The sequence below is a fragment of the Camarhynchus parvulus genome, chromosome 5 (assembly GCF_901933205.1).
Source record: "Camarhynchus parvulus chromosome 5, STF_HiC, whole genome shotgun sequence".
Taxonomy (NCBI): domain Eukaryota; kingdom Metazoa; phylum Chordata; class Aves; order Passeriformes; family Thraupidae; genus Camarhynchus; species Camarhynchus parvulus.
In genome coordinates, this window is record NC_044575.1 from 882,785 (window position 1) to 894,739 (window position 11,955).

The following is an 11,955-nucleotide window of genomic DNA, read 5'->3' on the forward strand; positions in this document are numbered from 1 at the left end:
GATGCACCATCTTTGCTGTTAACTCCCCTAACCCAAGCAGCACACAGTGTGAGACAGACTGCTAATACAGCTCTCACTGTCTCAGTGCATTGCTTGGATAAACCACAGACACTGTTTGCAAAGCCTCTCCTTTTCACTCTGAGATTTTTACACACTTTCAGCAGTAGATCATAGGATTCAGTGCTTGATTTGGGCATGCTAAAAATTGAAAACCAGATGCCTTTGGCCACAGTAACTTGTTTGAGGCATATTTTACTAAGCAAATGACCCTTTGCACCAATGTTAACTCCCTTTTCAGCACTGCTACTGCACTCTGTGTATTTACAAGCCATGGGGGGATACATGTTCTTCCACCAAAGCCAGAGGGAGGTTTGTCTGACACCAGTGGGGGCCAGATTTCACTTTTAATAATTCATTTATGATGACACACATGCTGGAGTGTCTGCAGTGGGTGGGTGTTGTGCAAAGGGTGAAACAGGAAAGAGAACCACTCTCATCACAGGAACTCTTCCAGGACCCCTCACCAGCTCTCTTCTCAAAGCACTCTGAAGGTGCTTCTTTATGTGCTATTGCGCTGCCTCAAAGTGTGTAACAACAAGCATTAAAATGAAGATTTAAAGGAAATAAGAGTTCAGTTCTGAGTTCTGGTCTAGGGTGCTCTAAAATCATAAGCAAACCCATATGGCTTAATTTAGAAACATTAATAAAAGCAATTAGCACACAACGAGATTTCTGAGGATCTTGCAATTCATACTGAACTAGAAAAAAAACCACCATAAAAGTCTACTTTTGGAAAGATACTCTTCATTCTTCCAGGTATTCTTCCCCTTAGCCTTATTCCCCATGTGTGAAACAAAAAAATGAAGATATACCAGTATCTCAAATGTAATTGTGCATTCCAGCATTTTAAGGGTGGCTGTCAAGAGCAGAGGCTCAGGCCTGGATGATCTCCACAAGTCCCTTCCAGCCACAGCCATTCTGTGACTCCCTCATTTGTTGCTGTGGAAATCACCTTATCAAGTAGAAGTTCATTAGGGATAAATGCCATTTGATTCGAGATTATCTTGAAACAGTTTTTATGGTAAGCTTCCATTCAAACACATTTTTGTAGGATGAAGCCTACGCTGGCAAATAGAACAAATTTTCAAGAGCCAATTAATAAGCCTATATGTAGGAAATGAAAAAAAAATAGTTTGTCCAAACCTTGCAGATTTGTATGATTCCTAGGTACCCTTGTGACTCAGGGAGAGAATTCAGGACTTCCCCTCCAAACAGAGAAGTTTGGAGTGTTATCATTAGACCAACAAGAAAAATATATTGGTCAATAAATATATAATATATTGGTAAATAAATATATTGGTCAATAACAGTGATGCTTCCATTTTCACTCACTGGCAAGCAAGCAACACATGGGCAACTCAGCTAGAAAGTTATTTCATCATTTCAGTTACTTGCTCCAAAGAAATGCAAAATTTTGACCCACGATTAGAACAGCCTACACATAGATTCACAGACACAGGAAGTATTGCAGCTCTTCAGGGATATTTTAGATTTCCAGTGTTAGAAATGATTTCTGATTTATCTGGATTATAAGGCAAGCTGTGATGCCGTCATCCCTCAGCACAGTACATGCAACACAGACTTCTTCAGCTGTTCCATGCTCTCCTTTTCTCCTGTGTTTTCTACTAAAGACAGAGTTTTTGTAAATGTTTTATTGCCACAATAATATGGTTCTTGTGATATCATGAGGTAACTGTAAATAGAGAATAAAAGAATAGAGTGTAAAGATAATAAAAACCCAAATAGAATAAAAAAAAATTGAAAGCATTCTTCCTATTGCAGTGGACACATAAACAAATCAAATGTCTTCTTAAACCACTCATCTCTGCTTGTCTAAAGGCAAGAGGTGACAGAGGCTGATTGCAATCCTGTCCAAGGTGTGCTGATAAATGTGAGGACTCTCTGCCACCAGCATTCTCCACCATCTCCTCCCAAAGACAGGCTCCAGAACCAACATTTCTCTATAAATAAAGTTTTGGGGGCATTTTAAAACCACATGGCCTTCCCCTGGATAAAAAAGAGAGTCAATCACATGTCCCCCCTCACACAGTCAAATTTATAAAAGGAATTCTGGGCTGTTCCATGGATACAGAATATTCCCAGAACACAGTTCATCCTTCCTGTCTGCAGAGTCTTTTCTATTAAATATTAAAACAAACTGTAGTGGCTGAAAGGCAAAGGAGCCCCAGTGTTTAGAGGGAATAAACACTGCTAATGCCATTACTTCCAAGGGGTTACTGATCATTATGAAATCTTGATTAATCACACAGTAAAACAAAGAAGACATTCAGGTGAACATGCTGGGGTTATTTGAGTCCTGTAACTCATCTGTGGACAGAATAGGATGCAGCTGAATTTAGCAGTGCTCAGGTATTTGGGAATGCCAGCCCCTGCAATTTTATTTATTTAAGTGATGTGTCCTATCAATGATAGGCAAAAAACCCTAAGAGAATTACCCAAACTCAACCCTCCAAAACCACCAAAAATCTTGTTATAATCCCAGATCACAAGCTAGGGAATTCAGACAACTCTCTACATCTGACAGAGTTAATATAATGGAAAGAATAAAGACTGTGAGGGACTAATGGAAAACTAATTTGGGAGAAATTCAAACATTTGAGGGATGTAGGGGCTCAGCTCCATCCCAAGAAAAGAAGAAGGGTGTGTGTGGCAGACTCACCGGAACCCCTGAAACACTGGGAGACAGCACCTTCACTTGATAATTTGCTGGAAGTTTCTAGCTGGCAGTGTCTGGACTGCATTTAGCCGGCTCCTAACTGTGTCTCTTGCTCTGCACAATGATGAAGGCTGACCTAATGAAAGCAAAATTAAGTAAAGCACAAATCCTGAGCGCAATGGGTTTTTTTTCAGGTGTTTACTCATCCCATGCCCCCGCAAGCCCAAATGCTAGCTCATTATTCCCAGCAGTGCTCCATTTCAAATCAGTGACACAGACACACTGAAAGGTTACTTGAACTATCCAGAACCTGCTTTTGAGGCAGATTATCCTTCCATATGTTCAACATCTTTGGGAGAAAACAGCACAGGCAGCCTGTGTGTTTGTGGTTAACATTTCTGAAGCAGTTTTGAATGCCACTGAAGCAACAGGTAGCTGCATTAAAAGGAGAAAAACCCAAACACTCCAGCAGGATCACAGGGAATTTTTCAGATGAGCCTGTCATGCATGTTTCTGACAGAAAGTGGGCAGCTTTCAGGACGTGCATTATGTCTGTACAGTGAACAAGGCTGCTGTCCATTGAGATAATGCTTTATCTGAAGCACATAGGAATATGGGGGATGAAAACTGAAGTGGTTGAAAAGTGGAGAACTGAAGGGCAGAAGAGGCAGCTGACTTCCAAGGTTTTGTGCAACAAGTTTCTGGTGCAGGTTGAGGACTCTTTGAACCACTGGTCCCCAGGCAGTAAGGAAAATATCCGTCCATGTAGGATAAGGAAATGTTTGTTTGCCCTTACAGGTCATATTTTGGTCTGTGCAGTGCTGTGGGCTCACTGCCCTGCCCTGCTCATGGGAAAAATCAGTTCTGAAAATAGGCCAGCTGCTGGAACAAGCCCAATAACACTTCCACCCTTTTCACAGGTGATACAATCCACTCTTCCTTTCCTTAGATTAGTTCTGCTAAATGCATTCCTTCCCCCTTTAATAGATGAAATAGAAACCCACATAAGTCTTGCATAAACACTACTTTTAAACAGTCACAGAGACACGTCACTTCTACTTTTCCCCTCAAGACAAATGCCTTCCCTGGTGTGCATAAACTTTCTAGAAGATGGACTTCAGACTTGCTTTTAGGATCTCAGAAGACATCAGTACAGAGACACCTCTGCACGTCAGAGAGGCTTAGTCACCTGATTAAAAGTGTCCAGGAAAATCTCATTATTTGAGCTGTTTCCTGCCCAAGAGCTGGAATTAATGTGCCCATGGAAGCAACCTCAGTTACAGCAGCTACACAGCACCTGTGAGAGTGCATGATGCAGGTTTCCTTCAATATTCTGAGAATTCCTTTCCTCCCCCTCCGCAGCAGCTCCTTCTCTGGAAGCCTGAGTGGCAGGAGGAATTCTGGGCAGCATTTCTGGCCCTGGGGTCACAGAGAGTTTGGCCCTGTACCTGCGTCACGCTGCTGACACAAAAAACCCCTGGTAGGGACAAAAATGTCATTTGTGGCTGGCAGTGCAAAAGTGCAATTCTGTGTTAACAATCCATGATTGCTTGTTCCTGGCTTCATTATCTGTTGATGGTGACAAAATATGGATTTACCAGTGTATGGCACTTCTGCCCTCTGTATCTATGGCTTTCCTGTAAATAAATTAAATCAAATGCAAATACAAAACCCCCCAAGCCTAACCCAGCTTGTTCTTGTTTGTACTTTTGTCACTGCAGGCAACCAGAGTGTGAAGCAGGTAAGAAGTCAAGCAAGCTCTTGACGTCAGTTATTCCTCATTTGGAACGATTTTAAACAATCTTTGACTTATGTTCATATGCTGATCATTGATTAAGCCCCAGGGATGTTTCCTCCAGTGTTTCTTCACCTTTATTACTATAAACAATGTAGTACTTTTCCAAACCACTTAGCCTCAGACTCTGTGCAGAGTCTATTAATAAATGCACCCTTATCTATTTTGTTTCTCATTAATACCAAGATGACAGCTGATATTCTGACAATCTCTGGGTCTCTGAAACACTCATCATTATCAGCAATAAGTCATGTTTATTTCTTAGTTGCACTCAAACATTAGAATTTATGCACAAAGAATAAATCATTCCTCTAACAGAATGATCAGTTTTTGCATTTCTCTATCTAGTTACACATTACTCACTTGGCATTTTCACTTAAATGAATATGCTCACTTAAAATAAATGGTGAGGGAAAAACAATAGCAGAAAGAGAGGTTTGGCAGTCACGTAGCATGCACAAAAGCATCACTAAGGCACTCCTTGTGTCATGAGAACCCACTGCTGCCTGCTTTCCTGCACACAGCACACACAGTGCTTTTAGTCAGGCTTCGTTTCTCCCAGTGTCTTTTATTAAAAACAAAGGAAGGATCACAGATTAACGAGCTGTGACTTAGCATTTCAGCTGTTTGCAGTAAATATTTCATGTGTGTACCTGGATTTCATGTTTCTCCATGGCAGGAAACCCAGCTGAGGGCAGACTGCTCAAGCTTTGCTTTCAGCTCCAAACCATTTGCAAAAGCCACGGAGGTGCCTTGCTGCTGCCCCTTGGAAGCCTCAGCTTGCCCAAAGACAAAGGTTTGAGTCATTAAAATAGGGCTCATCTCAACAAAACAAGTCTCATCTCCAGATGTGAAGTCTGGGAGCTTTCCCAGAGGAGCTGTGGGTGCTGCAGTGGCTGAGCTCCCAGCCTGGTGGGTCAGAGGGGCTGCACCCAGTGCTGGGGCTCAGCTGGGAGCTGTCCCTTGGGCAAAGGGGGGAAACCAATGCCCACTGATGCCTCAAGGAGCTGGGACAGGGGCTAGAAGGAGTTCAGAGGAATAAAGTGGGTATTTGTGGAAGTGCCTTCAAAGGCCACACCCTGGCAGTGCCCAGGTGGCTCCCAGATGGAAGCAAAAGAGGGCTTGGTCACAAGATCTCACATTTTTATAAGTTTTAATCCATTTGTACACAGGAGCCAACTGCCCAGTTAATGGCTTCAAATGATGGAAGTTTCATCCTTCTTGCTTGCTTGCCCACCCTCCTCTATATTGTTTAAGCTTTGGGCCTGAAGTTTAAAGAGCCTGACCTTGAGTTTCCAGCTGGAATGGGATTGTTTTGTCTTCACCATCCTGTGAAAAGATCCTAGTAATAACTTAATATAAACTAAACTATAAACTAACTTAATATAAAGCTAAAAGCTGCACACCAAACCAGAACAGAAAAACCTAAAACCTAAGGTATCACCATCACCACACCGAGAGAAGCTCCTAAGAGGAACATGACTGCTCTCCTTCCCCTCTCTGGGTATGGTCAGGAATGCTTCTTCCAGGCTAGCACTGCTCTGGAGGGTGCTGGAGCAGAGATTCTGAGGGAAGGGGGAAAAGATGAGCGTTCACATACTCATCATTCACAAAGGATGAGTATTCACAAAGTTGGAGGTGGAAGGGAGGGAGCAGGAAAACAGCAGGTTTGCAAAAGTGCAGGTGAGTTGCTTTGACCCCTCTGTTTGCAAGCTGCTGGACAATCACCCTCATTCTTCTGATTTCCCACTGTTACCATTCTGCACAGGAAACACGGCAAGCTGGGCTGGGCTTTTTTTCCTGCCTGATTATAAATGTGGTGCATCCTCAACTGAAAATGGCCCAGCAGAACAAACTAATAATGGAAATTGGTTTGGCTGGATCAAATGCCTGTTTCTGCCATTTCCATCCACAGGGGAACAAAAACCCAACATGAAGATGTTGGTGCATACCACCATGAGGATGTTTTCTTTTATGATTACGTGAAAATCATTCCCATCTTTTTATTCAGCTCTTTATTCATGGGCTACCAGAAGCACCAGTGGAGGGCAGAGCCCTGCACATGGGATATTTCTGTGGTCAGGTCAGACAGATCCATCTTGTACCAGCTAGAGCTGAACCTTCCAGCAGGAATAAACCATGTTTGTATTCAGCCGTCTCCTGCTATTGTTTCCACTTTTCTCAGACATGTCCTAAGCTGTGACAACAAGGGGAAAGCCTTTAAGTTCCTTCACACATCTTTTTCTGCCTAAAAGGTGTTGAAGCATCAAGTAACTACTGCTAGGATAGTTCAGGACAAGCATTTTTGTGTACCTGGTGATAACAGTTGCTACTCTTTCTGAATATTGAATTCACAGAAAAATAGACTATTAATTTTTTCCCCTTTCCACCGGGTATTTGGAAATATTTGGAAAACAGAAATTATCATTGTATTGGGTTTGTATGGCAAGCTTGTGGTAGGAGAGGGTCTGCAGGGGTGGCTTCTCTGGGAAGTTGGCAGAACTCTTCCCATGTGCAGTGGATTCAATCCCAGCTGTGTCCCACTGCTGGGGCACATCAGCAGCTGTGGGAGTGCCTCAGGGGTGAGATTTAAATGGGGGGAAACCCCAACCAGCAGCAGCAGCAGCTGGACAGATGTGAGAGGAAGGAGTTGCAGGAGGTGCTCCAGGAGCAGGAGAAGTGTCTGAGGAGGAAGGAGCAGCAGGGACAGCATGTGATGGGCTGACCACAACCCTGCACTGCTCTGTGGGGAGCAGGCAGAGAAGTCTGGAGTGAAATTAAGCCTGTTTTTAAGGATTTGATCCTTATCCAGTTTTACAGGGAATAAATCAAATTCATCCTCTCCAATCAAGTAAGTCTATTTTACCTTTGAATGTAAAATAGATAGACAATAATATGCTGAGTGATCTCTCTGTCTTTGCCTTGTCCCACAAGCCCTTTGTGGTATCTCCTGCTCCTGGTTTTGCTGCAAAGGGGAGCACTGTGGCAGGCAGCCAGTGTGAATCCACCATGCCATTCACCCAGCAAGGTGCCACCAACTGCAGAATCACAGCTTTGGGGTAAATTCAACTCCCTTTGAGACAAGCAACACCAGTCCAAACACTTTACCCCAAGATATGAAGTGCATGCTGCTCACGTGCCAATGGCAGCTGCTATGAAGCTGAAAAAATGAATATATTCAGAGTACACTGAGTGGTACAATAAGCACCAAAGAGCTTTCCTCATGAATGCCATCCAACAACACTGCCACATTTTGAAGGTGGAACAAACTTCACAGAAACCATAGGAAATGCCTGGAAGAACTGGGAGAATTAAAACATAAAAAAAAAAAAAAAAAAAAAGGGGGGGTGGGAAACTAACCTTTTGAATACTTTCTTTGAGGAAGGCAGCTTCTCTCAACCCTTATTGCACTTACAGTTCCTCCACTTGGCCTTGTTCAAATCATCATTCTTGCTGCAGGAAGGAGAGCAAAATTATTGCTGTAAATGAAAAGGCCATGGACAAGGAATGGAAACAAAAAGAATTTATCTCCAGGAGCTTCCTCCTGAGAAGGAGGAAGCTCACTCTACAGACAGCAGCAAGATGCCTTCCTTCTTTGCTTGCTCCCAGTTTCTCACCTCCTGATACTGTTTCAAAGTATTCTTCTCTGAATGTTCTGAATTTTATCCTGTGATTGTTTTGTCAGGTATGTAAAATCCAGCCTACCAAAGAAACACAGGATCAATGTCTGAATTGACTTACTAGAGTTCAACACATCTGGGGAGGTTCTTCTGATGTATTTTTTACTTTATTTCTTGATTCAGCGCACCTACAAAGGGTGGAGGGCTGTCAGCTCCTGTTCTAACAAGCACAGCAGAGTAACAACAGATGATCCTCAACAAAGTTGAGAGAGGTCTGCAGTCCTCTGCTGGAGTCTGAAATGCAGGGAACTCCCAGGACTTTGGGCCTGTAAGCCAAAGCTTAGAATTAAACCCAGGATTTGATCTGAGTCCTTGGAAAAGGCCCCCAAAGCCAGGTGCTGGAAGGGAGAATGTGGATTTATCGTTTAAAGCAGAGACACATTAAGCTAAGTAAAGTTTTAGAGTTCAAGATATAGAAAATATAAAAGTATTACAGAGGTAAACAAGGAGTTTAGAATGCAGCGCTGTAGGTTTGTGTGTCATAACATGATTGGCTAAGAAAGCTCACACTGTTACATGGGCCCATAAGATGAAATATTGAAGGATTGGGTCAAAACCATAAATATCCTTGTTGGCAGTGTTTCATTGGTCAATAGCTCCTTAAAAGGCCTTGTAACTGAGGGTCTTGTGGCCTTCTGAGCCATGCAGTGAGGATGTGAGCTGAACTCACCCTTCCTGCCTGTGTAGAAGGTAAGAAAAATAAACCCCATCATCAAAACCAACTCAGAGGTCCCACCTCTAATTCATTTAAAATTCCCACACCCTTCAGCACCATGTGGATTCGAATTTGTAACAGCTTGGTGATGGGTCTGTAGGGACCTGAAGGCCCTTCTCTCCCCTACCCCACTGCCCATTAAAATTTCCAAAATTACTTCTGTGTGTGCAGGTAATGAAACACTCAGGTTAAAGCCACTGAAAGCAGCAGCAGAGGTTAGAAGAGAAATACTACTAATATGCAGTGCTACTCCTACACCAGCAGCTGATAAGCCCTCAGCAAAACATAAATAAACTAATTAGAGACAGAAAAATCTCAATGTAACGATGCCCAATCTGCACCATCCTCTCTGATAAGCCAGGGGAAAAGGAAATGAACACATTTTCACTTTCAGGCATGTGACCCAGTCACCTTGGTCTGGGCTGCCTTTAGCTATAGGTGTGAGATGATGTACACAAGCATGTTTGGACAGCCAATTAATGACAAACAAATTCTATCCATTCACAGGCACCTTTTTTAATTCATGAGGGCTGCACAACAGTCTAAAAATTCCCAAAGGAATGTGTGGGAATGCTTGTCACCTGTGAAATAACACTGTAACAGTGAAGTTTTCAATGCCTGTAGCAGAACACTGGAGGCAAGCTGTTGTACAAAGCAAGAGCATCTAGTGCAATCTAATTACAGTATTTCTACTGCTGATTTCCAAAATTTTCAATGGTTTTGTTTCCTGGCTTGTATGCAAGACTACTAAGCAACTTCTAGCTGAAAGGGTAAAAACTCTTATTTAATTGAAGGCAGCAGAGAGGGGAGAAACAAGTGAGAATGGGAAAGAAGAACTCTACAAGATCTAAGAGATGACCATGGCAAGATGGAGCACGCATATGGATGTATGAACATATGTCTGCCTCTTTCTGGTCTGCAGATTTAATGATTTAGATTTAATTCTCTTCAGATGGAGGTTTGCTTTGTTCACCTCAGTTTCTTCCTTTTCCATCTCAACAGTCCTATCACAACTCAGGCATGGACCAAGGCTGGGTGATTCAACTCATAAGTACACGCATGAATTGCACATCCTATTAACAGAATGCTCAATTTTCAGAAAAAAAGGGGCAATACCAAGGCATTCAGTAGTCACAGTAAAAGCAGAATCAAAACATAAATGCTGCAGATCAGATCTTGAGCTGGTTTTATACAGAGATGCAGATTAGCTTTAATCATCTTATTAGTGGTACGTTTAGTTTAGGTCAGGATGTGCTCTGGCACAGATCTTAATATTAGATATTAAGATATTAGAGGTAGAAAATGTGATAGATAGATAAATAGATAGTAGCAAATTTTGTAGAAGTGAAGAAAGCGAAAATCTAAAGCAGAAAAGTGATTTCATTGCTGAAGAAATAGCCAAGATATTCTCCCAGTTATAAGTGCTCCTAATCTCAGAGATCTGCAAAATCATAATTGTATTTTCCTAAGAAATATCATATATGTTCTTAGTGATGTGTAAAAGCTGCATATTGACCACCTGCAACTTTCCCATTGACTGTGGAACCACAGTGCCAAAACCTCCCCCAAGTGATTTGCAAAGTCACTCAGTGCCCAATGGAACGAAAACCAATGGAAGATTTTGAATTTCATTAAACTTCAATGCACGCAAGATTTCAAAACAAAGAAAATTCTGCGGAATTCTTCGTAATTCTGGGGAATTTCTGTGTTCCTTGGTGGAATACAGAAAAGAATGCTCCAGGTAGGGGCTCCTTTCTGTATTCCCCAATAATGATTACACAGCTGTGGAGGGAAAAGAAGAATGTCAGCACTAATAATCCACCTCCCATCACATGTAAAAATCAGCATAAACCTCCCTACGGCAGAGGAAAAGCACTCATTAAATACCAATATTAATATCAAATATTGGACCATTCTTCCCCCCCTCAAGACAGGAGGTTAGGGAAAGTGTTCTAGCAGACACTGGCAGCAGTTGGAACATTCCCTTCATCTCAAAAAAGATCTCAGGCACCCACTACTGTCATCTTTACATTTATAGTAACCTGCCAGTTTCTACTTTTATTTAAAGTAAGTCCTAATTGTACATGGGATTTTAGGTCTCAGTTTAAATTTGAAATGTGAAACAGCGTTCTCCTACAGATTTTTCAAGGAAAGCTGAGAAGACACTATTTTTTAAGAATACAAGTAAAAGAGATGAGAAATGGAAAATCCTTTTTTTTTTTTCCTCTCAGTGCTGGGAGAACAATTATTTAAAATAGAGATGATCATGAGTAGTGCTTAAAAAAGACTATTTCATTCATAAGCTTGCAATTGTGTTTTATCAGCCAGAATTTCAAAAATTGTCCTGTGAATGGCATGATTTATTTTTTATCATTCAATATTATAAATATAAAAGATTTCCCCTGATACCTTATTCCTGTAGGAATATAATGTTATTTACAAAAGAAGCTCTTTGCTCCCCTTGGGTTTTCTATTCTAAGCAGGGAAATACACTGCTAATATTTGGGTGAGCTCCAGAAGAGGAAGCAGATGAAAATCTGGATGGGAAAGGAGTACAGACAATGGGATCAATAAATGCACACCCTTACCTCAGAAAAGCTCTTGCAATACTTGCATTTTTACTGTCACTCCTGCTGCCCACTCCAGTGCACAAGTTCTGCTCTTCACTTTTACAGATCTTCCTCTACAGAATCATTGCGCAGCGAAAATGTTGATTGCAGCAACTCCTGCCAGAAGGACTTATCCACTCTGCTTGCACTGCTGCTCAGGGGTTTAGCTGACACCAAACTTGTGGAATTAACATACTGTTGATGGATTTCATCACTGACAAAAGAGAACATCAGATGTTTGCTTCTTTCCAACAGGTCCAACTTGTCCTGGCTCCTGGGAGAACCTTGCTAGCAACATATATTGTTCTACCAGTAGCTTATATCTATACAGATCCCATGCAAAAAGAAACCAAATCAAAGCAAACAAAGTAATAGGACTGAAAAATAAATCCAGATTTTGACATGGCTAAAATATCCCA

General features: G+C 41.8%; 1 long non-coding RNA gene across 1 annotated transcript; it reads right to left on the reverse strand.

Annotated features, from left to right (window-relative positions):
* Positions 1 to 1,418: 1,418 nt before the first annotated feature.
* On the reverse strand, positions 1,419 to 11,740 carry LOC115904637. The gene is made up of 4 exons (XR_004060799.1): positions 11,516 to 11,740; positions 7,893 to 7,985; positions 2,741 to 2,873; positions 1,419 to 1,753 (listed from the first exon to the last, which is right to left on the reverse strand). It is a non-coding gene; the product is annotated as an uncharacterized LOC115904637 (long non-coding RNA).
* Positions 11,741 to 11,955: the final 215 nt, after the last annotated feature.